This window comes from Capra hircus, chromosome 10 (genome assembly GCF_001704415.2).
Source record: "Capra hircus breed San Clemente chromosome 10, ASM170441v1, whole genome shotgun sequence".
Lineage (NCBI taxonomy): Eukaryota > Metazoa > Chordata > Mammalia > Artiodactyla > Bovidae > Capra > Capra hircus.
Genome location: NC_030817.1, coordinates 49665918 through 49689669, shown reverse-complemented (window position 1 = coordinate 49689669; position 23752 = coordinate 49665918).

The following is a 23752-nucleotide window of genomic DNA, read 5'->3' as shown; positions in this document are numbered from 1 at the left end:
TGCCTGAAAAATCCCATGGACAGAGGAGCCTGGTGGGCTGTAGTCCATGGGCTTGCAAAGAGTTGGACACAACTGTGTGACTAAGAACATAATATATATATGGATATATATATTCCTGAATACATGTATGAACATATGTTGTTTTGATTATTTCCACACATCTCTTGTCAGGCAAAGTTTTCTAGAAGACCATCTTTACTTTGTTATTCCCTTTATTAAGGACTCATGATGGCTTCTAGTTGCGTAATGTATTGGTTTGGAGCCTTAGAACAATCTAATGAAAAGCAGAGTTTTCAATTAAGTCCAAGATTTCATCAGCATTGTGTAATGGAAACAATATAGAATAATGTTATGTGGGCATAATTATTAATCAGTTCTATTTGAATATAAGGGTCAGATATTCAACTCAAATTAGTTTAAGAAAAAAAGAGGAGAGGAAGGAAGAAAGAAGATATTTCTTTGAGTAAATGGGAAGTCCAGCAGATTGTATCTAGCTATAAGGCATGGCTGTTTCCAGAGGTTCAAACAATGTTGTCAGAACTCTGTCTCTTTATCTTTCAAGTTTATCTTTCAAAAATAATTTCTTTTTGGCTTCATTTTCAGTAGGACTTCTCTATGAAAACAACATGGCCTCTGGCTGCCTTGGATTCTCATTCTTCAAGTTTAGCAAGCTTAGAAGTAAGAGAAATCTTCTCAATCAACTCTAGAGGAAAAGTTATGAGGAGGACTATGCTTGGAGTCATGCACTCATTTCTCAATCAGTTATTGTGGTGAAAGAATGGACTACTTTGACTGGCTAAATATGGATAATATGTTCCAGCCTTGTAGCCATGGGAAGATGGTGTCACATGATGGTCGTTTCCTTCAAGAGCTACTTGGAATGGGGTAGGGCACTTCTCCAAAGGAAAGCATGTGGCTATTACCAGATAGAAAATGTATGGACAAAAGCAGCTTAATAGTCCACTACAGCAGAGCTGAGATGTAGCCTGTATGTGCAGGTTGGATGAACCAGCTGGCATCCATCCAGACAGCTCAGGGGTCCATTCTAAATGGCTGGTGTACATGCTGTACCATTGTTAACTATATTGAATATCATCTTGGCATGACAGCATTTCACCACTTACGAGTTAAAAATAACATATGTAATGCAATATGAGCACTGTTGAACACATAAAAAGTCATTTATCTTTATGGAACAAAAATTACTTTGCACTTAAAAATTTTTTGGCAGGGAATTTTTCAGAGTTTGATCAGCTTTGGAGCAGGGAAAGTGAATTGGCGAAACCAAGTGAATACCCTTTGTTTCTTCTTAAGAAAAAAATTAATAACCTGTATATATAGTCTTTCATGAAGCATTTATATCATATTATCACTCTCCCCAGTATCTGAAAAAGATTTGACTTTCTGATAATAAGATTGAATACTCCTGTCAGTAGGGAGCTTAGGGAAACATGCACCAAAGCAAAGCTACGTCCCAAGTCCCCAACATGCCCTTCAAAAGCAGTCATCCATTTAATTTGATCTATTAAACAAACTTAGCAGTTGGGATGCCCACACAGTGAGAAAAGATGCTTAGAGATGGAATTTTGGCTTTAATTGGAATCTTCTGTCCTTTATTAGACAACCATAAGCTTCTGATTATGCACACCATCTTCATTCAAATGTGGATTTATAAAACCTTATGCATTTTCATCCTTAGCAACAGATTTAGGAATAAAAACAAGCTCCTGCCATGAACAAATATGAGAAGTTTTCTTTTCTCTTTCTTCCTTTTTTTTTTTTTTTTTTTGCCATATCCCAAAAAGTCACTGATAGTTGACCATATGCCCACTGTGTATCTAGAGCTGTGTTAGCTACTTGAAGCTGTTAAAAGGACATTTGAAAAATAATCCCTGTCCTTGAAGAATTTAGGTAACACATCTCAGGAGAAAAAATTAACATACCTGGAGCAACCAGGTAACACTTAAATAGCCACTTTGCTATTTCTAGTAATGATGTAATGACTTCCATTTCAGCCTGCTGAAATTTTACGCAATCCTCAAAGTCTGCCTCTGGAACTGTTCTTCATTTAGCTTTACCTGATTGCTTCAATGTAAGATGGGACCCACATTCCATTGAAACATCCACTAAAAACTTCTTCAGTAGCTCTTCCTGATCTACTGTAACCTAGTGAGGAGCCCCTGTAACCTAGTGAGGAGCCCCTGACTACTTCTGTTGCATTATCTTCTCCTTCTCTTCTATTTGTACACAGCTTCAAAAGCAAACCAAATCCTGGTACCACACCCAAACCTGGCTTAATGAGCAAAACAAAATGAAAGTTACCAAATAATATGGACGCCCATATCCTATCTTCTCTGCTTAGAATAGCCCTTTCCTCCAATTTAGATCAGATAAATTCCCACTCATCCATTAACTTAGCTCAGATACCAGTCTCTACATAAGATCTCTTCCTTTTCCATTCTATGTTGTGCTCTCTTTTTATCAACTAAATAACAACAACAACAGCAACAACCTGTTGTTAAGATTCTAGGTGGTAGTGGTTTGCTCTAATGTCTGCATTCCCCTTCTAGATTCTTAGCACCTTGAGGGCAGACAATGCCTTACTAATTTTGGAATCATGAGTGCCCAGTAAGAGTGCCTGGCAGTCAGCAGTTTCTTCATAAAGCTGTACTGAAATGAATTGGATTGCGTTGAATTAAATGGGAATGTAGAGAAGACTTGAGGTAGCTGAAGATCTTAGGATTTTATGTCAGTGAAACCTGGGTTTTCTGTCAGTGTTGAAAAGGGAAGAAAAACATAGAGAAGGGGGAAATGATAGGAGCAATAGGTCAGAGGTGAGAATGAGCCTGGTGAAAGATGGTCCTGTGAATTATCTTATGTTTGCTGGAATGGAGGCTGTAGAGTGTCTAGGGTTTGGAAATAAGGTCAGAAAGGCCAGGCAGGGCATGTTACGGAAGACTTTGAATGTCAGTCAGAGGAGATGAAACATGATGCAATAAATACTGCAATTCAAGAAAAGAAGAATTTAGAAATACTCTAAATATCTGTGTACAAGATGTGCTTATCACTTTTGTATTTCTCTGTTTTGGTACTTATCATATTGTTACTGTTGTTATGTCACTGGTCCCAACTGGCCCTGAGTCATCTGTACATAACAGAGTGATGGTTTGAAGCAGTGTGATGTGTTGGGTTCCAGAAGCCCAGAAGTTGAATTTCCACTCTGACACCAATTTGTTACCTGATATGGTGAGATCGCTTTACTGCTCTAATCCCCAGTGTTCTTATCTGTAAAATGAAGGCAGAAGCTGGGTGACATGATTCATGAGGTCCCTTTGATCTCTAGGAGTCTATATGTAGCAAGGTAAGTAATTCTCAGCTAATTTATTAATCAGTCTCTGCCTCTTGGTTTTGTTTATTTACCTGTCTTCTTGGTATCAGAGTTGCTTCATTAGGCTGTCTCTGACAGTCACACAACCTGCTCTGCTGAGACCAGTCTCTGAGGTTTTGACCATCTTATCACACCTACAAAGCCCTTCCCAACCCCTCCTGCGTGTGTGTATGCTAGGTCATTTCAGTTGTCTCCGACTATTTGAGACCCCATGGGCCCGTCAGGCGCCTCTGTCCATGAGATTCTCCAGGCAAGAATACTGGAGTGGGTTACCATGCCCTCCTCCAGGGGATCTTCTCAACCCAGGGGTCGAACCAGGTGCGTCTCTTATGTCTCCTGCATTGGCCAGCGGGTTCTTTACCACTAGCGCCACCTACGAAGCCCTTCCAACCCTTCACCCTTCCTTAAAAACTCTGCTCCAGTCCAACATTTTTCTTAAAGCTTTCCCTAACTTCTCCACGTCTCTGATATTTACCCCTTGCTTTTGGTGTTTAAAGATACTTTGTCTTGAGTTATTAATTGTTTTATATTGACTTTTTGCTGTCCAATTAGTTTGTAAACTTTTAAAATTTGTTAATCTCCCCTATCCAGCTCCACTCCAGGACAAAGCTAAGCATAAAATAGTTATTTAACAGAGTTCTTGAATATTGAACTGAGTGATGGACAAGAATATTACTAAAGATAGAAAAACCAAAAACATCAAAAAGACATCTATAGAGCTTGAAATTGAGGTAATACAGTATATCAGTGATTTTGTATCTAGCAAAAAGCTAGGGGTGCTTTTGATTGTTTTTTGTTTTTCTTTTAAAATTAATTTTTGCTGCTAAGTCGCTTCAGTTGTGTCCGACTCTGTGCAACCCCAAAGACGGCAGCCTACCAGGCTCCCCCGTCCCTGGGATTCTCCAGGCAAAAACACTGGAGTGGGTTGCCATTTCCTTCTCCAATGCATGAAAGTGAAAATTAAAAGTGAAGTCGCTCAGTCGTGTCTGACTCTGTACAACCCCATGGACTGCAGCCTACCAGGCTCCTCTGTCCATGGGATTTTCCAGGCAAGAGTACTGGAGTGGATTGCCATTATTGGAGTATAATTGCTCTACAATGCTGCATTAGTTTCTACTGTACAGCAAAATGAATCAGGCCATACGTATACATACATCCCCTCACTTTTGGACTTCCTTCCTATTCAGGTCATCCCAGTGCATTAAGTACAGTTCATTGTGCTATACGGTATGTTCTCATCATCTATTTTATATGTAATATCAATATGTGTCAATGTGTACATGTGTCAATCCTAATCTCTCAGTTCCTCCCATCCCCCCTTCCCCTTGGTATCTATATATTTGTTATCTACGTCTGTGCCTCTATTTCTCCTTTGCAAATAAGGTTATCTCTACCATTTTTCTAGATTCCACGTATATGTGTTAGTATATGATATTTGTAAAAGATTGTTTAAGACAGGGTGATCTGTGAAGTTTCTGGTCTGTAGGCTTGTCTTGAATTAAAGAGTGGGCGATACTAGGACCTAGAGATACTCTAGCCAACTCAAGGAAAAGAGAAAATAGAGAACTGTTTACTGAGTGACTTTGCTGTTGGACATGTCCCAGCTGCAGCTTGAGAACATCGGGCAGAGTTACCACCCTGCTGCCACAACCTCTGCCAACTTGGATAAGAAGCAGTGAAGTTGACCTGTCTTTTGGCTCTGAAACAAGGCGAGGGAGCACACCATCAGGCATGGGAAGGAAGAAGTTGTGAAACGAAAAGACATCAAAAAAAGATGACTGACTGTGATCCTCTCTCCTCCTTTCCCCTATTACCCTGAGTCTCTCTCCTTCCTGCTTGACACCTGTAAGATGGTAAAAACCAGATCCTTGAACTCTGCATCAATTGGGGCACAGGGCTCTAAGGGTCGAGCTTGGGGCAACCGAAGACAGTGTGAATCAGTTGTTTTGGATTGTCTTGTTTCCTACACAAAAAGGTTTGAAAATCACTACTTAGGTAATTCGCTTTTAAACAACCCAATGCTTTTAAAACTCAATGCAAAACACAAGAGGAAAGGTCAGTGTTTGAAGTAGTTGAATTCTAGATCTGGCAGTGTTACACTCTCTTGATTGAAAATTAGCTCATGGAAATAGAACGCCTGAGGTTAAGAACTCCAAATCCTGCTTTTGCTCTGATTGCCTCAGCCTGGCTCTGATTGGAAAGTCTAGAACTGTGGATTCATTACACGTCACCCCCATTCCCCTCTTTCTGACGTGTACCTAAGCTGTTGGTGTTTACAGCAGGCAAAGTCAGCATCGCGTTGATTTGTCTCCTGTGTGCGGAAAATGTAGGAATAACTCCCATGTGTCATCAACTATTTAGTCAGCACTCAGTTCCTTAGCAGGGGAAATGGTAAGATTTATTAGGGAAAGTTTCTGTCATCCCATATAAATAGATGCACAGTTAAAGCAGATGCTGAAGACAGGGTGTATATTTCTATGTGACTGATCATAAGGAACTTATTATCAAGAACTCTTCGGAAAAATCAGTCATTTGGGAAGATGGCAAACATAATACACTTATATTTTTATGCAAAATAGTCCTCAGAACACTAATTTTGACTTCAAGTGCATTATTGGGGTAGGAATCATTGTAATTAAAAGCTCTTTTTTTTGCTTTAGTTTTTTACTTTTGAGAAAAAATATGCAAGTGATAAAAGCAGCCCAATAGTAGAAAAAGGTATATAAAGTGGGTCACTTTCCTACTACTGACTCGTTTCCTGTCTACTCTCTGCATAGGCTATCACTGTTGGCAGTTCATGTGTATCATTTAGAAACATTAAGAACAAACAAGCTGATTCTCCCTTTTAGCTTTTACACACATGGCAATCCACTCTCAATATTCTTCCGCAGCTTACTGTTTTCCTCAACAATATACTCTGGAAATCATTTCTTATCAGACTGCACATATGCGTCAGGCTCATTGTTTTTAACAGATTTAACTGATGTTGACATCTTGCCATAATGGCTTTAGGGGTTTTTGTTTTGTTTCGGCTTAAGAGATAGACTTCCACCACACCCCTACTGCCCAGTTCTGTTGTACTCTGTCCAAAGGTAATCACTATACTGAAATTAGCATGTATCCTTTCTGCCTGGTTTTTATATAATTTAGTGCATATGTATTTAGTATTTTATTTGTGTGACTCTGGTATCATTTATTTATCTGTAATTCTATTTTTGAAGGTTTAGGTTTTCCCAGTTTTTTTTACTGTTAAAAACAATGCCACAGGTTAACACTTTGTTTCGTGCCTCCTTGTGCACATTGATGTGAATATTTTAGGGTATATTCCCACAGTTGAATTGCTAGGTCCTAGGGTCTGTGCTTGCCAACTACTTTCCAAAGTACCTCACCTTTTTTTCCACATTCTTACCAACACCTGGGCTTCTCAGACTTCTAAAATACCAGTCTGATAAATGTGAAATAGTACCTCAGTATAGTTTCAGTTGTATTTTTTTTCTTGTTTTTTTTTTTGGCTGTTTAGTTCCCTCTAATAACCTTTGACAGTTTTTCTACCACATTACATGTTTTTCCTTGTTGATTGATAGGGATCTGCTTAGATTCTGGTACTATTACTATACCCAGTAATATGTATTCTAAATAACTTCTTCTAGTCTGTGACTTGCATTTTAACTGTTTATGTTATCTTTTTTGTCTAATAGAATTTTTGTAGTTTAACATATTCAAATTCTCATTGTTGTCATTTGTGTTTTGATGTTATGCTTAAGAAACGCAAGAAATGTAATGAAGATATTCACTATGCTTTCTAACTTTTATGATTTCCTCCATACATATAAGTTTTTAATCCATGTGGAATATATTTTTGTTCTGGCATGAAGTGAAGATTTGTGCTTTTTCCCCTCGTATATATACTGGCTATGGCCAGTTGTCTTAGCACCATTTATCTAATGGTTGAGGCTCCTTGCTGACATGTACAGCTATCTTTGTCCCGTACCAAGTTTCCATATATGTGTATGTCAGTATCAACTTATTTTGTTCCTTTGGCCTATTTTTATATCCTCGTACCAATACCACACTGCTTAAATAGTTATATCCTTATATAACTAGGGCAAGATTCCAGGCCTTAGCTTTCTGTTTCGAAAAGTTTCTTTCTTAGTTTTATCTCTTTAATCTTCCATATGAACTTTAGATAGGTTTATTAAATTCCTTGAAAAGTCTTTTTGGGATTACGGATGGAGTTATAATGATTCCTAGATCCATTATAAACTTATGCAGGGAAGTAGTGGAGTTAGTGGAGAAGGCAATGGCGACCCACTTTCAGTACTCTTGCCTGGCAAATCCCATGGACGGAGGAGCCTGGTGGGCTGCAGTCCATGGGGTCGCTAGGAGTCGGACACAACTGAGTGACTTCACTTTCACTTTTCACTTTCATGCATTGGAGAAGGAAACGGCAACCCACTCCAGTGTTTTTGCCTGGAGAATCCCAGGTATGGGGGAGCCTGGTGGGCTGCTGTCTCTGGGGTCGCACAGAGTCGGACACGACTGAAGAAACTTAGCAGCAGCAGCAGTGGAGTTACACAGTTTTATCTGTTAATCCCTCGGTGTCTCATCATTTCTCCAGTGCATCTTTTATGTGATGTTTTGTTTGGTTCAATTCAGTTGTTCAGTCAAGTCCAACTCTTTGAGACCCCATGTACTGCAGCATGCCAGGCATCCCTGTCTATCTCCACCTCCTGGAGCTTGCTCAAACTCATGTCCATTGAGTCGGTGATGCCATCCAACTGTCTCGTCCTCTGTCGTCCCCTTCTCCTCCTGCCCTCAGTCTTTCCCAGCATCAGGGTCTTTTCCAATGAGTCAGTTCTTCGAATCAGGTGGCCAAAGTACTGGAGTTTCAGCTTCAGCATCAGTCCTTCCAGTGAACACCCAGGACTGATCTCCCTTATGACTGATTGGTTTGATCTCCTTGCTGTCCAAGGGACTCTCAAGAGTCTTCTCCAACACCACAGTTCAAAAGCATCAATTCTTTGGTGCTCAGCTTTCTTTGGGGTCCACCTGTCATACAACACTACTGGAAAAATCATAGCTTTGACTAGACGGACCTTTGTCAGCAAAGTAACATCTCTGCTTTTTAATGTGCTGTCTAGGTTGGTCATAGCTTTCCTTCCAAGGAGCAAGCATCTTTTGATTTCATGACTGCAGTCACCATCTGGAGTGATCTTGGAGCCCAAGAAAATAAAGTCTCTCACTGTTTCCATTATTTCCACATCTATTTGCCATGAAGTGATGGGACCAGATAACATGATCTTAGATTTTTTAATGTTGAGTTTTAAGCCAACTTTTTCATTCTCCTCTTTTACTTTCATCAAGATTCTCTTTAGTTCCTCTTTGCTTTCTGCCATGAGGGTAGTGTCATCTGGGTATCTGAGGTTATTGATATTTCTCCCAGCAATCTGACTCTAGCTTGTGCTTCATCCAGCCTGGCATTTTGCATGATGCACTCTGCATATAAGTTAAATGAACAGGGTGACAATATACAGACTTGGCGTACCCCTTTCCCAATTTGGAACCAATCCATTGTTCCATGTCCAGTTCTAACTGTTGCTTCTTGACCTGCATACAGATTTCTCAGGAGGCAGGTAAGTGGTCTGGCCCCATCTCTTTAAGAATTTTCCACAGTTTGTCCTGATCCACACGGTCAAAGGCTTTGGCATAGTCAATAAAGCAGAAGATGTTTTTTTGGAACTCTCTTGCTTTTTCGATGATCCAACAGATGTTGGCAATTTGATCTCTGGTTCCTCTGCCTTTTCTAAATCCAGAAGTTCACAGTTCACTTACTGTTGAAACCTGACTTGGAGAATTTTGAGCATTACTTTGCTAGTGTGTGAGATGAGTGCAATTGTGCAGTAATTTGAGCATTCTTTGGCATTGCCTTTCTTTGGGCTTGGAATGAAAACTGACCATTTCCAGTCCTGTGGCCCCTGCTGTGTTTTCCAAATTTGCTGGCATATTGAATGCGGCACTTTCACAGCATCATCTTTTAGCATTTGAAATAGCTCAACTGGAATTCCATCACCTCCACTAGCTTTGTTTATCGTGATGCTTCCAAAGGCCCACTTGACTTTGCACTCCAAGATGTCTGTCTCTAGGTGAGTGATCACACCATCGTGGTTATCTAGGTCATTAAGATCTTTTTTGTGTAGTTCTGTATATCTTGCCACCTCTTCTTAATATCTTCTGCTTCCATTAGGTTCATACCATTTCTGTCCTTTATTGTCTCCATATTTGTTCTCCAAACAGGTCTTACATGTATTTTTTTGATTTTTGCCTAGGTATCTACTGTAAATTAGATAGTATATATATGTAAATGTGTATATATATATATTCCTCTTACACCCTGAACATGAATCCTGTATGCTGAATTCTCTTATGTGTTTGAATTATTTGTCCACAAATTCTCTTGTAGTTTTCTATGTAAATAATCTTAGAGTCTGCAAGTAAGGACAGTTTTCTTCATTCTAATTTTTGATCTTTTAAAAAGTGTTGCATTGGCTAGGACTGTATATATTAGAGAATTAAGAGAAGCTGTGATATTGGTACTCTTGACTTGTTTCTGACTCTAAAGAGCACACTTCTAACGTTTTACCCCCAAGTGTTAATAAAACATTGAGGTTTGTGGTGGGCTTCCCTGATAGCTCAGTTGCTAAAGAATCTTCATGCAAAGCAGGAGACCCCAGTTTGATTCCTGAGTCGGGACGATCCACTGGAGAAGCTATAGGCTATCCACTCCAGTATTCTTGAGCTTCCCTTGTGGCTCAGCTGGTAAAGAATCCACCTGCAATGTGAGAGACCTGGGTTTGATCCCTGGGTTAGAACGTTTTACCACTAAGTATTAATAAAACATGGAGGTTTATGGTAGATACCATCATAGACTGATGGCCCCCTTATTACACCCCAAGTTGATTCTCTCTTTTTCCCTTGGTAGACTCTTTAAATTTTCATCTGGACACATGGCTGTCAAAAAAAATGCTTACGTTCCCCAGCGACCTCCAACTAGGTGAGGGCACATAACTTAAAAGTCATATACACAAATTCCAGTCTTATCCCTAAAGGGAAAACATAACTACTTTCCCCTTCTCTCCTTCCTGCCACCTGGAATGCAGATGTGATGACTAGAATTGGAGCAATCATATGGGACTTGAAGTGATCTTAAGGAATAAAGATCACAAAAAACATAACAAAATGATAGTAAGAACTTGGCTCTGGGCTACCCAACCAATCTTTTATATGCAAGAGAAATAAAAAAAATTCTAGGTACTTCAAGTTTCGGTCAGTCATAGCCAAGTCCAGTCTTACAACACTCTTTATCAAGGTAATGAGTAATAAATTCCCAATTTGCCAGTAGTTTTTCTTTTTTTCATAAATTGTGTTTTTATAAGTTGCTGATCTGTGTTAAAGAGAATTATATTGATAGATTTTTTAATGTTCATCCATCCCAGGGATTCTGTCATGATACATTCTTAGGGTTTGCAGATGTCCAAATATCCTTTTTCCAGAGTTTTAATATGAAAATATTTAAACACACAGAAAAGTTGATCTGTACAGTGAATACCCATATATCTGCTACCCAGATTCTACAATTAACATTTTATTATATTTGGTTTGTGTCTTATTTGTTCTGATGTGTTTATTCATTTAGCTAATGTTTTCAAGTATTTGTATTTATGTGTTCAAAAGTGAGAATAGCCAGTATTTTCTTTTCTAATACCATCTTTGTCTGATTTGGGTATCACAGATATACTTACCTCATTAGAGTGAAGTAAGGAGCTCTTTTCTTTTTTTTTTTTTTTTGGAGCTCTTCTATTTTTGTCTTCATTGAAAAAGTCTCACCAATATAAGACATAATCTTTGAAGATTTGGTAAGATTCATCTCTGAGTAATAGTTGGTTAGCATGATGCTTTTTTAATGGATATACGTTTTTAAAATTACAGACTCCATTCATTTAATGGTTATACATAAATATATAGATAGGCCTTTCTTTTTCAAATCAGTTTTAGTGATTTATTTATTTGTACAGAACTATTTCATTAAATTGTCAATTTTATTAGTGTAATTATATTCATAGTGCTTTTAAAAATCTTGACTCTATTTGTAGTTATGTCATTTTCCTATTTTTCTGTCAATCAATCAGTTTTACTAGGTTTGTCAGTTTTATTAGTTTTCTGAAAGAACTAGCTTTTGGATCTATTGATTCCTTATTGATTTCTTCCCCCTTCCATCTAGTTCTTTTCTATTGTTATTATTTCTTTCCTTCTGCTTTCTCTGTTCTGAATGACTTTCCTCTGTATGCTACCTTCTCTTCTACTATATGCTTTTGAGTCTCTAAATTTCCTTCTAAATACTGTTTAGATTGCATATCACACATTTTAGTACTAGTGTTTTCATTGTCTGAATGAAATGCTAATAATTTGGTAATTTCTATTAGTTTTTCTCTCTTCATAATTATTTAGAAATTTCTAAAATGAATAGGATAGTATACCTATTATATTGATTTCTAATTTTATTGCATTGTTGTTAGAGAACATGTTTTAAGTGACTTTGATTCATTGATACTTAAATTTGCTTTTTGACAGTTTTTTTAAAAAGGAAGTTCAATGGATAATCTTTTCTTTTTTATCATCTTATTATAGTTTTTTTTTTTACAATGTGTTAGATTCTGATTCAGATTGAATCACTGCAAAGTGATTCAATTATACATAGGTGTGTGTGTATATATGTATGTATGTATATATATATTCATTTTTAGATTCTTTTTCATTTTAAATTATTACAAGATATTTAGTATACTTTCCTGTGTTGTACAGTAGGCCCTTGTTGGTTATCTATATTATATCCAGTAGTGTGTATATTTTAATTCCAAACTCCAAATTTATCCCTTCCCTCTTCTTTTCCCCTTTGGTAATGGCATAGCCAGTTTTTAAAAAACAGTTCATGTGTGCTAGAATGAATATATTTCTTATCATTCAGAGTGTAGGATTACTTACATTATTTGCATCTTCTACAAATGTGATGGTAGATTTACCATCACATACACACACAGACACCTATATATAGATATATATGAGGTGAAAATTACTGTTTCTTTGATGTGAATTATTCTACTTATCCTCATGTTCTGTTTGCCTTGAAGTTTTAAAAATTTGCTATCAATATTGTTATATCAGTTTAATTTTTATTAATATTTTTCTAACACATTTTGTCCATCTGTTTACATAATGACCTCTTTGTCATCACTTTTAGGTGTGTCTCTTATAATCAATACACGGTTGATTTTTTAAAAATCCTTCTGAGAATGTCTGTCTTTAAGTAGACAAGTTCAAAATATTAATATTTGTATGTACTTTGGTTATCAACCTATTTGGACTTATTTCTAGCATTTAAGTTGTGTTTTCTATTTACCATTATTTAACTTTGATTCCTTTTTTTCTTCTCTATGTTAGGTTGATATTGAAACATGTATACTATCATGTAAGAAACGAATTGCCAGTCTAGGTTCGATACAGGATACAGGATGCTTGGGGCTGGTGCACTGGGATGACCCAGAGAGATGATATTGGGAGAGAGGTGGGAGGGGGGTTCAGGATTGGGAACTCATGTACACCCGTGGTGGATTCATGTCAATGTATGGCAAAACCAATACAGCATTGTAAAGTAAAATTAAAAAATAAATAAATAAAATAAAATAAAAAAGTTTTAAAATTTATTCTCTCTTTCCTGAAAGTTTGCTATCTGTCTAAAGTTAGATTTAAAATTAAAATGTCCCCTGTGAGAAATTACAACCCCAGGCTTGGTACTTCCTTGGTAGTCCAGTCATTAAGAGTCTGCCCTCCAATCCAGGGGATGTAAGTTCAATCCCTCTTTGGGGAACTAGGATCCCACATGGCATGGGACAACTAAATCCGTGTGCCACAACTAGAGAAGCCCATGAGCTGCAGTTAAGACCCAGTACAGCCAAAAAATGAAAAGAATAAAACCCCAGGCTTTCATACTGCTTTCCCAACCTTGGGGGTTAGACGTCTCTACTTCTCTTTTCATGGGAGGAGTAGGCCCCTTCAAGGGTCTTCCTCCAAGGACATCTCTTGGGTCCTCAGAGTGATCCTTTATGCAGTTTCTGATCTTGAACCTCAAAGAAGGTGGTCACAAACATGGGTGGCTAGTGCCAGGCCTTCCTTACTCTAAGCTGGGGGTAGAATGAGTGACAACGGTACCTGAAGAAAACCCTGAAGAGCTCATTGGACCATCGAATGAATCAGAGGGTCAACTCAGACTGAATTCACTGTGGCTTTGTTTTCTGTCTTTACTCTGTAGTCTTTTTTTTTTCCATTTGAGCTTAGCTATTTATTAAAAAATTACTTTCACTGCATATTAAGCAGCATTTCCATGTGTAGGGACCAGTTGTTATACTCTAAAAAGCTATGGAAGTTAATTTACTTATATTACAGGATGTCTACAGGTTCTAAGTCTCATCTTCCACCTTGGATCTTTTTGTTTTTAATCTGTTTTCCTCAGTTTCTGTTTGGTCATCTTACAAGTAGATACTTTTTCTCTGTCTTGCTCCATGGCATTGATGATTCATTTTGAAGTTCTGAGTGGCTATTGTTCTGGCCTACCCTCGTATCACCTGTCTCTCAGGCTGAGGAAGTAAACCCTCCCCCGTGTACAAGCTCCTGGACACCGGGCTCTGTTTACGTCCACAGTCCAGGTAGGAAAACTGGATGAACTTCTATCTTGAAGTTCCTGGATGCACTGCCTTTCCCCTGTCCACCAGCAGTTTCTGAAATGATGGCCTTGCAGCTCTCTGCCTTCCTGGCCAGGCATGCTCCTGGCACTGATAGAAACATACCCAGCTGGAAGCAGCTGGCATGCTCAGGCCTTCCAGCATTGAGCTCTCCAATATAACATGTGGGGGCCCTTTATTGCCTGACACTTCTTTTTGGCTAGGTGGCTCCCTCTGGCCACAGGCATTCCCTGGGCAGTTGTCTGAGTTAACATCCAAGCTTGGCTAGCACCAGGGCAGCTGTGGAGCCTGGCATCACCACTCACAGTAAATTCCCCAGGGAGCCCACAGACCTGCCTTGACTTCTCTTTCAGGTACGATTATCTTGGGACAAAGCTGTCTTAATAGGTGTGAGACCTATGCAGCCCCACACTCAGAAAGGTCAATACTTGGATTAATACTCTGTTGTTGCTGTCTTGAAATTTTAAGTAAACTTTGAATAAAAAGTTTCAATATTTTGAATTTGTACTAGGCTCTGCAAACTATTTAGGTGGCTCAGACGGTAAAGCGTCTGTCTACAATGCGGGAGACCTGGGTTCGATCCCTGGGTCGGGAAGATTCCCTGGAGAAGGAAATGGCAACCCACTCCAGTACTCTTGCCTGGAAAATCCCATGGACGGAGGAGCTTGGTGCAGCCACTGTCCATGGGGTTGCAAAGAGTCGGGCACGACTGAGCGACTTCACTTCACTTCACTTTAGTAGAAACAGAGAACATTACTGAGCCTTAGAAAAGGGACTTATTGATTGGGTGGGACTTATTGACTAACCCATCTTCTTAAGAGTCCAGGGCAACAACCATGAGGAGTAATTGTTTTAAAATATTTTTTTTTACATATTTTTGAGCTTCACTATTCAAAACTTATTCTTATGGGAAGCTTCCCTCTAAATAAAGCATTTAGGGCTTCAGGAAACTGAGAGAGTACAGTTCTAGTATAGCTGTCTAATAGAACTTTCTGCAGTGATGTTAATGTTCTGTATCTTTGTTGTCCAGTCTAGTGGCCACCAGTCGCATGTGGCTACTGAGAACTTGAAATGTGGCTAATATGACTGAGGGCCTGAATTTCTGAATTTTAATTATATAAAATTTAAAGTTAAATAGCCATATGGGAAGACCCAGAAAGCCAATCTGGAAGACCCAGCAGTGGCCACAGGACTGGAAAAGGTCAGTCCTCATCCCAGTTCCCAAGAAGGGTAGTAATGCACTAACTGTTGGACAGTTGCACTCATCTCCCATGCTAGTGAGGTCATGCTTAAACTCTTGCATGCTAGGCCTCAGTGTTATCCAAATCAAGAACTTCCAGATGTCCAAGCTGGGTTTAGAAAGGAAGAGAAACTAGAGATCAAATTGCCAACATTTAGTGGGTCATAGAGAAAGCTAGGGAATTCCAGAAAAACATCTATCTCTGTTTCATCAGCTATACCAAAGCCTTTGACAATGTGGATCATAATAAACTGTGGAAAGCTCTTAAAGAGATGGGAATATCAGATCACCTTACCTGTCTCCTAAGAAGCCTGTATGCAGGTCAAGAAACAATAGTTAGAACCCTGTATGGAACAACTGATTAGTTCAAGATTGAGAAAGGAGTACAACAGGGCTGTTTGTTTAACCTATATGTTGAGCACATCAGGAGAAATTCCAGGCTGGATCAGTTACAAGCTAGAATCAAGATAGGTGGGAGAAACATCAACAACCTCAGATATGTGGATGATACCAATCTAATGGCAGAAAGCAAAGAGGAGCCAAAGAGCCTCTTGATGAATGTGAAGGAGGAGAGTGAAAGAGCTGGCTTAGAACTAAATATTAAACAAACTAAGATCATGGCATCTGGCTCCATTACTTCATGGCAAATAGAGGGGGAAAGGGTGGAAATAATGATAGATTTCCTCTTCTTGGGCTCTAAAATCACTGTGGATGATGACTGCAGCCATGAAATCAGAAGAGGATTGCTTCTTAGCAAGAAAACTATGACAAACCTAGACAGTGTGTTGAAAAACAGAGACATTACTCTGTCAACAAAGGTCCATACAGTCAAGGCTATGGTCTTCCCAGTGGTCACATACAATTGTGAGAGCTGGACTGTAAAGAAGGCAGCATGTCAGAGAATTGATGCCTTTGAATTGTGGTGCCGGGGAAGACTCCTGAGAATCCCTTGGACAGCAAGGAGATCAAACCAGCCAATCTTAAGGGAAATCATTGGAAGGACTGATGCTGAAGCTGAAACTCCAGTATTTTGGTCATCTGATGTAAACAGCCAACTCATTGGAAAAATCTCTGATGCTGGGAAAGATTGAGGGCAGAAGGAGAAGAGGGAGTCAGAGGATGAGATGGCTGGATAGCACCATCAATGCGATGGACATGAACTTGGTCAAACTTCAGGAGATCATGAGGGACAGAAAGGCCTGGTGTGCTGCAGTCCATGGAGTTGCAAAGAGTTGGACACAATTGGGCTACTGAACAACAGCAAGTCATATGGGACTATAAGCAACCATATTGGACAGTGTAGATCTAGAACAACAAAGTAATTTCTGACCTCTGGTGCATTGATTTTATATCAAGAATTAAAGTTAGTCTTTGTACCAAAAGAATTTTCTAAATTCAGATTTAAGGCAAGAACTAGATGGGGAAACTGAAACCAATGTTTTTCCATAATTATAGAGAAGATCTTTTCCACCCAAGAAAGCTAGGCCATGAGGCTCTTTACTGTAAACTACAAGGGAGTTTATTGTGTGGACAAATAAAGTGCTTAAAGACTGTCCCTTCCAGTTCTAAGGGACTATGGAAGAAATAAGGGAGACAAAGAGGAAGCAAGGTTAAGGGCCAGAGTCTTGGCAAGGAGTGATGGTGAGGAGGTGTAGTGGGTGGTGAGTTAATTGATGAGCTTAAGCCGTCCCCCCTGGGCCTGTATGACCTGGGTATACAAGTGACCCAGCAAATCTCACGTGTTTTGATGAGACACAGAGGTCTTGACAGCACAGAGATCTGTCAGAGGACTCTAGTTAAAACAAAGATGTAGTTGCATAGGACATTTGAGAACTAAAAATTGCAGTACTAGATAGTACTTCATCTAAAAAGTCACAGCAGAAAAACTATACTTCAGTGGTCACCAGTCCAGAGAACAGAAAATCCAGTCACTCACTGTCCACCAGTGACGATCTGGATAATACCAGCCCTGCTGCCATAGGTCATCTAAATTTTACAGACCCCAAAATGATGGAGAACAAACAGATAGAGAAAATTAGAAAGTCTTAACATTTTCCCTAAAGAAACAGAGAGTTTACATAAAGGAATTGTCTGAACTATTGAACTGAACTAAGTTTAACTGAATGATTTTCTATGGATGAGCAGACGAGTTGTGGAGAAATAAAGAAGCTGCATTTTCTTTGTGCGTCTAAGTGCACAGTGAATGAATTTGTGACCCCACTACAAATATGTCTGGCTTCTTGCCCATCCAGTTTGTAACAGCAGTCCTATTCATAAGCTTTAGCAGAGGTGGAATACGCGACAAAAGTTGGGGTGGGATGCTACCCTGCTGTGTTGAGCCTCAGACCCAGCATCCAGACAGAATTGGCTACTTAACTCATAGATACCCTTTCTTCAAATGCACTAGCTGTCTCACATGGAAAGGTCATTTGGGGCTTATTTGGAAGGCAGTTTTTCTCTTATCACCTGCCTGGACATGAAGGAGGTTGTACCTACTCCAGCCTACTGGTCCAAGAGCTTTGAGATCCATGGGAGAGGGCCAGTCTGGCAAATTGCAGTGTCCTTTTGCCTGCGCAGTGCCCTACTCATTTTGTGCTGAATGAATCACATCTGGGATGAAGGAGGCCAGATCTACTTGGACAAAATCCTAATACATTATCTGGGCAGCAGCATCCCATCAGTCACTTGTCCGTACAGTCCTCTGTGGGCTACAACACCACCTGCAGGCCAACTCTGAAACGTACATGTCCAAAAAAATGGAGGGATTCTTGGACTGTATTCTGTAAAGCTAAGATATCTGCATTATGCTTCGAGTGCTGATAGTCTTAGAGTTAGAACCCCCTGGCTCAGCAAATATATTTAGCAATTCCTGGGGTTTGCTACAAAGTTCATTATATATTTCTTCTTGGCTGTTATAAAAACTAACATTCTCCAAAGGAGAGGAGGTTTTTTGTTTGTTTGCTTGCTTTTTGGTGCTCAGAGGCAAATAACTGCCTTCCAATAATGCTTGCTTAATTTTTTCAACTTCCCTAACCTACCTGACCTAGCCCAGCCCACATCAGTGTCTCCAGCCGTATAGATGGTAAACATTAGACCCCAGGAAGATTGAAACTCAGCTCTTGTGCCTCCATATCTTGGGTTTCCTTCTTTGGGAAATTGGCTTTTGGAAAAATTCAATTGCTTATCCTTTTAGGAAACAAGAATCACTTGCCAAAGAGGCCAGAGTGGCTAAGGTAGATTCAGAAACTCAGTTTGCACCAGGGTCACCTTTTTCGAACACTATGGGTTTATCATTTCACACCCAATCCTGGAAGCCATAGAACCCCAAGGGAAGACTCATCACCAATCCTGGAAATCATCTGGCTGAGAGTTCTGAGGATATCCAGTCCTAGCCATCACCAATGGATAATCAGACACAGATAGCACCTACACAATTGGGTTTTATTATATTAAGTATAAAGAAGAATTAAATGGTTTAAGTTTGTATCCTGATCTATTGGACTGTCGTAGTCCATTCTGGCTGCTCTAACAAAATACCACAGACTATCTTATACGAAACAGAAACTTATTGCTCACAGTTTTGGAGCCTGAAAGTCTGAGCCATGGTGCCGGCATAAGTACCTTCTGATGAGGAACTCTCCCCGGTTTATAGTCAGCTGGCACCTTCTCACCGCATCCTCATGCAGTCAAAGAGGTTATGGATCTCTCTGGACCTCTTTTATGAAGCCACTAAACCCATTCATGAGTGTTCTGTCCTCAGGACCTAAATACCTCCTACCAGGCCACACCTGCCAGTATCATCGCCTTTGGGGTTTAGACTTTTACACATAAGATCAAGTTCTATTTTAAAAGGTTCAACTTGAAGTACTTCTTAGATATCTAATGAAAATGTCTGGTAGGTAACAGGATGTTTGTTAGGTCTGGAGCTCAGGGGAAGTGCCAGGGCTGAAGAATATGCAGATCTGGAAGCTATTGACAGGGAGGTTTTTATATAGCCACATGACTAGATAAGGTCTCCTTCAAAGTGAGTGAATATATTTATGAGCAGAAGTGGTTTAAACAGATTAAAATTTTGGGAATAAGAGGAAGAAGCCAGTCAGGAATGTAGGGAAAAGATCAAGGTGGAACAAGAAACTAAGTGGCTGACTGAGTCAAATGCTGCTGAGAGGTCAACTGAGAGGAGGACTGGGGATTGTTCAGAGGATTTGGAAACATGGAGCCTGTTGGTGATCCTGAGAAGAATGGCTTCTCTAGGTTGCAGCGAAGAAAACATGATTGGAGAAGACTGAAAAGAGACTGTGAAGTGAGGAAGTGGACACCTTGAATGTTGACAAGTCATTTTAGAAATGGTAGTACAAGTGGGCTGGAGAAGTAGGGGTGGGTGGTTGGGGGTGGGCATAGATTTTAGAGAAGACAGATTTCTTTTTAAGATAGGATATATTATAGCATGTTTATATGCTGGTGGGAATGTTCTAATATAACGGGGTAATGTGGAAATGCTGGAGAGAGTAGACGATGGAAACCCTTCAAATAGGTTAGAGAGGTTCCAGGACTTAAGTTGTGACATCTAAGAGGACCTACCCTACAGGACAATTCTTCTAGCATAAGGGGAGAAAAGGCAAACATTAGTAAATGTGCTGACGGGGAACTGCCTCAGCTGTCTTCTGGTTGTTCCTACTTTGTTAGTAAAAGTAGAGATGAAGTCTGTTTCCACCAGTTTCTACAAGCCCAGCTTACTCAGACTCTGCTCTCACCGTAGAACCCCATCAACTTACCATGACAACTGAGTTAGAAGAGCCCACTTACAACTCACAGACACAGAAAACAACCATGGTTACCCTAAGGGGAAAGGGGATGGGGGAGGGATAAATTAGGAGACTGGGATTAATATATACACACTAGGATAAAATGGAGCTTCCCCAATATCTCTGTGGTAAAGCCAGCAAGGAACTACTGCATAGAACAGGGTCTATACAGTAGGTATATACACCATCTTATGTAATAATCTGTAAGGGAAAAGAACATTTTATACTCTCTATATATGCATAAAGAATATATATGTATATATGTTCATATATATGTATAACTGAATCACTGTGCTGTATCCTTGAAACTTGCTTGATATTATAAATCAACTATACTTCAATTAAAAATTTTAGAAAAGACGAGCCCTCCTGTGATAGATTCTGGATCCCTAGCAGTGCCACAGCCAGCTCTGGTACTTTGTTTCTTAGAAAACATGCCAGTTAGAGAAGCAGACGCATGGAACTATCTTGTTTGAACTCAGAATCCGCCTGAGCATAGGCTTTTCAGCTTCCCAAATTGTCATACAATCTAGTGGAGTATGAAGTGGAGGAGGAGCAAGTTTTGGTTAAAATGTTCACCATCGTTAGGCTGGGACTACTGGCACCCTATAAAAAATCAGGAAAACTACCTTACGTGTTTTAAGCTTCTAACTTTTTTTTTCAATGGTTTTCCCGGTTTCTCTTCATATTTGGATACTTTGGCATTAAGTGGTTTTTAATTCAACTTCTCCCTAAATTGCTTCCTCTTGAACCTCCCCCTCTTTGGCTTCAATGAGCCTCAGCCATGTTGCCAGCTCCCAGTTACCATTTCTCCTCCCTGCCTAGAGGTTCTTACAGCTTCTTAGGGAAGGAGGTCCTCACACAAATGTGAGAACGTATAAAATAGATTTTATACTTAACTTTTTTTTTTAACAATTCTTTTTTAAAATTTATTTATTTATTTTGGCTGCCATGGGTCTTCCTTGCCATGCACTGGGTTTTCTCTAGTTGCAGCAAGTGGGGGGCTACTGTTCGTTGTGGGACACAGGCTTCTCATTGCCGAGGCTTTTCTTGTTGAGGTGCATGGGCTCTAGGGTGAGCAGGTTTCAGCAGTCGTGGCATGTGGGCTCAGTAGTTGCAGCTGTAGGCTCTAGAGCATAGGCTCAGTAGTTGTGGTGCATGGGCTTAGTTACTACCCCATGGCATGTGGAATCTTCTCAGACCAAGGATCAAACCCTTATTTCCTGCATTTGGACCACCAGGGAAGCCCCTAAAATAGATTTTAAAAGGATAAACTAATATCACCATAAGCTGTCACTGATTAATCAAACCACAGCATCAGTAGGAGAACTTTCTGAACAAGATTTTGCCATTTAATCTTTTTTCACCCATCTTTAGTTCTAAAGAAAAAAAAAAAAAACTTTCTAAAGGAGCATGGCCCTGCCCAACAGAACAAGACCCAGTTTCTCTCTCAGTCAGTCTCTCCCCTCAGGAAGCTTCCATAAGCCTCTTATCCTTCTCCATCAGTGGGCAGATACTGAAAACCACGATCACAGAAAACTAATCAATCTGATCACATGGACCACAGCCTTGCCTAACTCAGTGAAGCTATGAGCCATGCCATGTAGGGCCACCCAAGACGGGGCATGGTGGAGAGTTCTGACAAAATGTGACCCACTGGAGAAGGGAATGGCAAACCATGTCAGTATTCTTGCCTTGAGAACCCCATGAACAGTATGAAAAGGCAAAAATATAGGACACTGAAAGATGAACTCCGCAGGTCAGTAGGTGCCCAATATGCTACTGGAGCTCACTGGAGAAATGACTCCAAAAAGAATGAAGAGACAGAGTCAAAGCAAAAACAATACCTACTTGTGAATGTGACTGATGATAGAGGCAAAAAGTCCGATGCTATAAGGAGCAATATTGCATAGGAACCTGGACCATGAATCAAGGCAAATCAGTTTACTCAGTCATGTCCAACTCTTAGCGACCCCATGGACTGCAACACACCAGGCCTCCCTGTCCATCACCAACTCCCAGAGTTTATTCAAACTCATGTCCATAGAGTCGGTGATGCCATGCAACCATCTCATCCTGTTGTCCTCTTCTCCTCCCACTTCAATCTTTCCCAGCAGTAGGGTCTTTTTAAATGAGTCAGCTCTTTGCATCAGGTGGCCAAAGTACTGGAGTTTCAGCTTCAGCATCAGTCCTTCCAATGAAAATTCAGATCTGATTTCCTTTAGGATGGACTGGTCGGATCTCCTTGCTGTCCAAGGGACTCTTAAGAGTCTTCTCCAACACCACAGTTCAAAAGCATCAATTCTTCAGCACTCAGCTTTCTTTATAGTCCAACTCTCACATCCATGCATGACTTCTGAAAAAACAATAGCCCTGACTAAACTGACCTTTGTTGGCAAAGTAATGTCCCTGCTTTTTAATATGCTGTCTAGGTTGGTCATAGCTTTTCTTTCAAGGAATAAAGTGTCTTTTATTTCATGTTGCAGTCACCATCTGCAGTGATTTTGAAGCCCCCCAAAATAAAGTCTGCCACTGTTTCCACTGTTTCCCCAGCTATTTGCCATGAAATGATGGGACCAGATGTCATGATCTTAGTTTTCTGAATGTTGAGTTTGAAGCCAACTTTTTCACTCTCCTCTTTCACTTTCATCAAGAGGCTCTTTCGTTCTTCTTCACTTTCTGTCCTAAGGGTGGTGTCATCTGCATATCTGAGGTTATTGATATTTCAACAAGTCAGCACAAATAGATTTTTTTTCTGGAACTCTCTTGCTTTTTTGATGATCCAACAGATGTTGGCAATTTGATCTCTGGTTCCTCTGCCACTTAGAAGGCAAATTGGAAGTGGTGAAACAGGAGATGGCAAGAGTGAGCATTGACATTTTAGGAATCAGCAAACCAAAATGGACTGGAATGGGTGAATTTAACTCAGATGACCATTATATTTATTACTGTGGGCAAGAATCCTTTAGAAGAAATGGGTAGCCATTGTCATCAACAAAAGAGTCCAAAATGCAGTACTTGGATGCAATCTCAAAAACGACAGAATGATCTCTCTTCATTTCCAAGGCAACCATTCAATATCACAGTAATCCAAGTCTATGCCCCAACCAGTAATGCTGAAGAAGCTGAAGTTGAATGGTTCTATGAAGATGTACAAGACCTTCTAGAACTAACAGCCAAAAAAATGTCCTTTTCATTATAGGGGACTGGAATGCAAAATAGGAAGTCAGGAAACACCTGGAGTAACAAAAATTTGGCCTTGGAATACGGAATGAAGCAGAGCAAACAAAGGCTAATAGAGTTATGCCAAGAGAATGCACTGGCCATAGCAAACACCCTCTTCCAACAACACAAGAGAAGACTCTACATGTGGACATCACCAGATGGTCAATACTGAAATCAGATTGATTATATTCTTTGCAGCCAAAAATGGAGAAACTCTATACAGTCAGCAAAAACAAGACTGGGAACTGACTGTGGCTCAGATCATGAACTCCTTATTGCCAAATTCAGACTTAAATTGAAG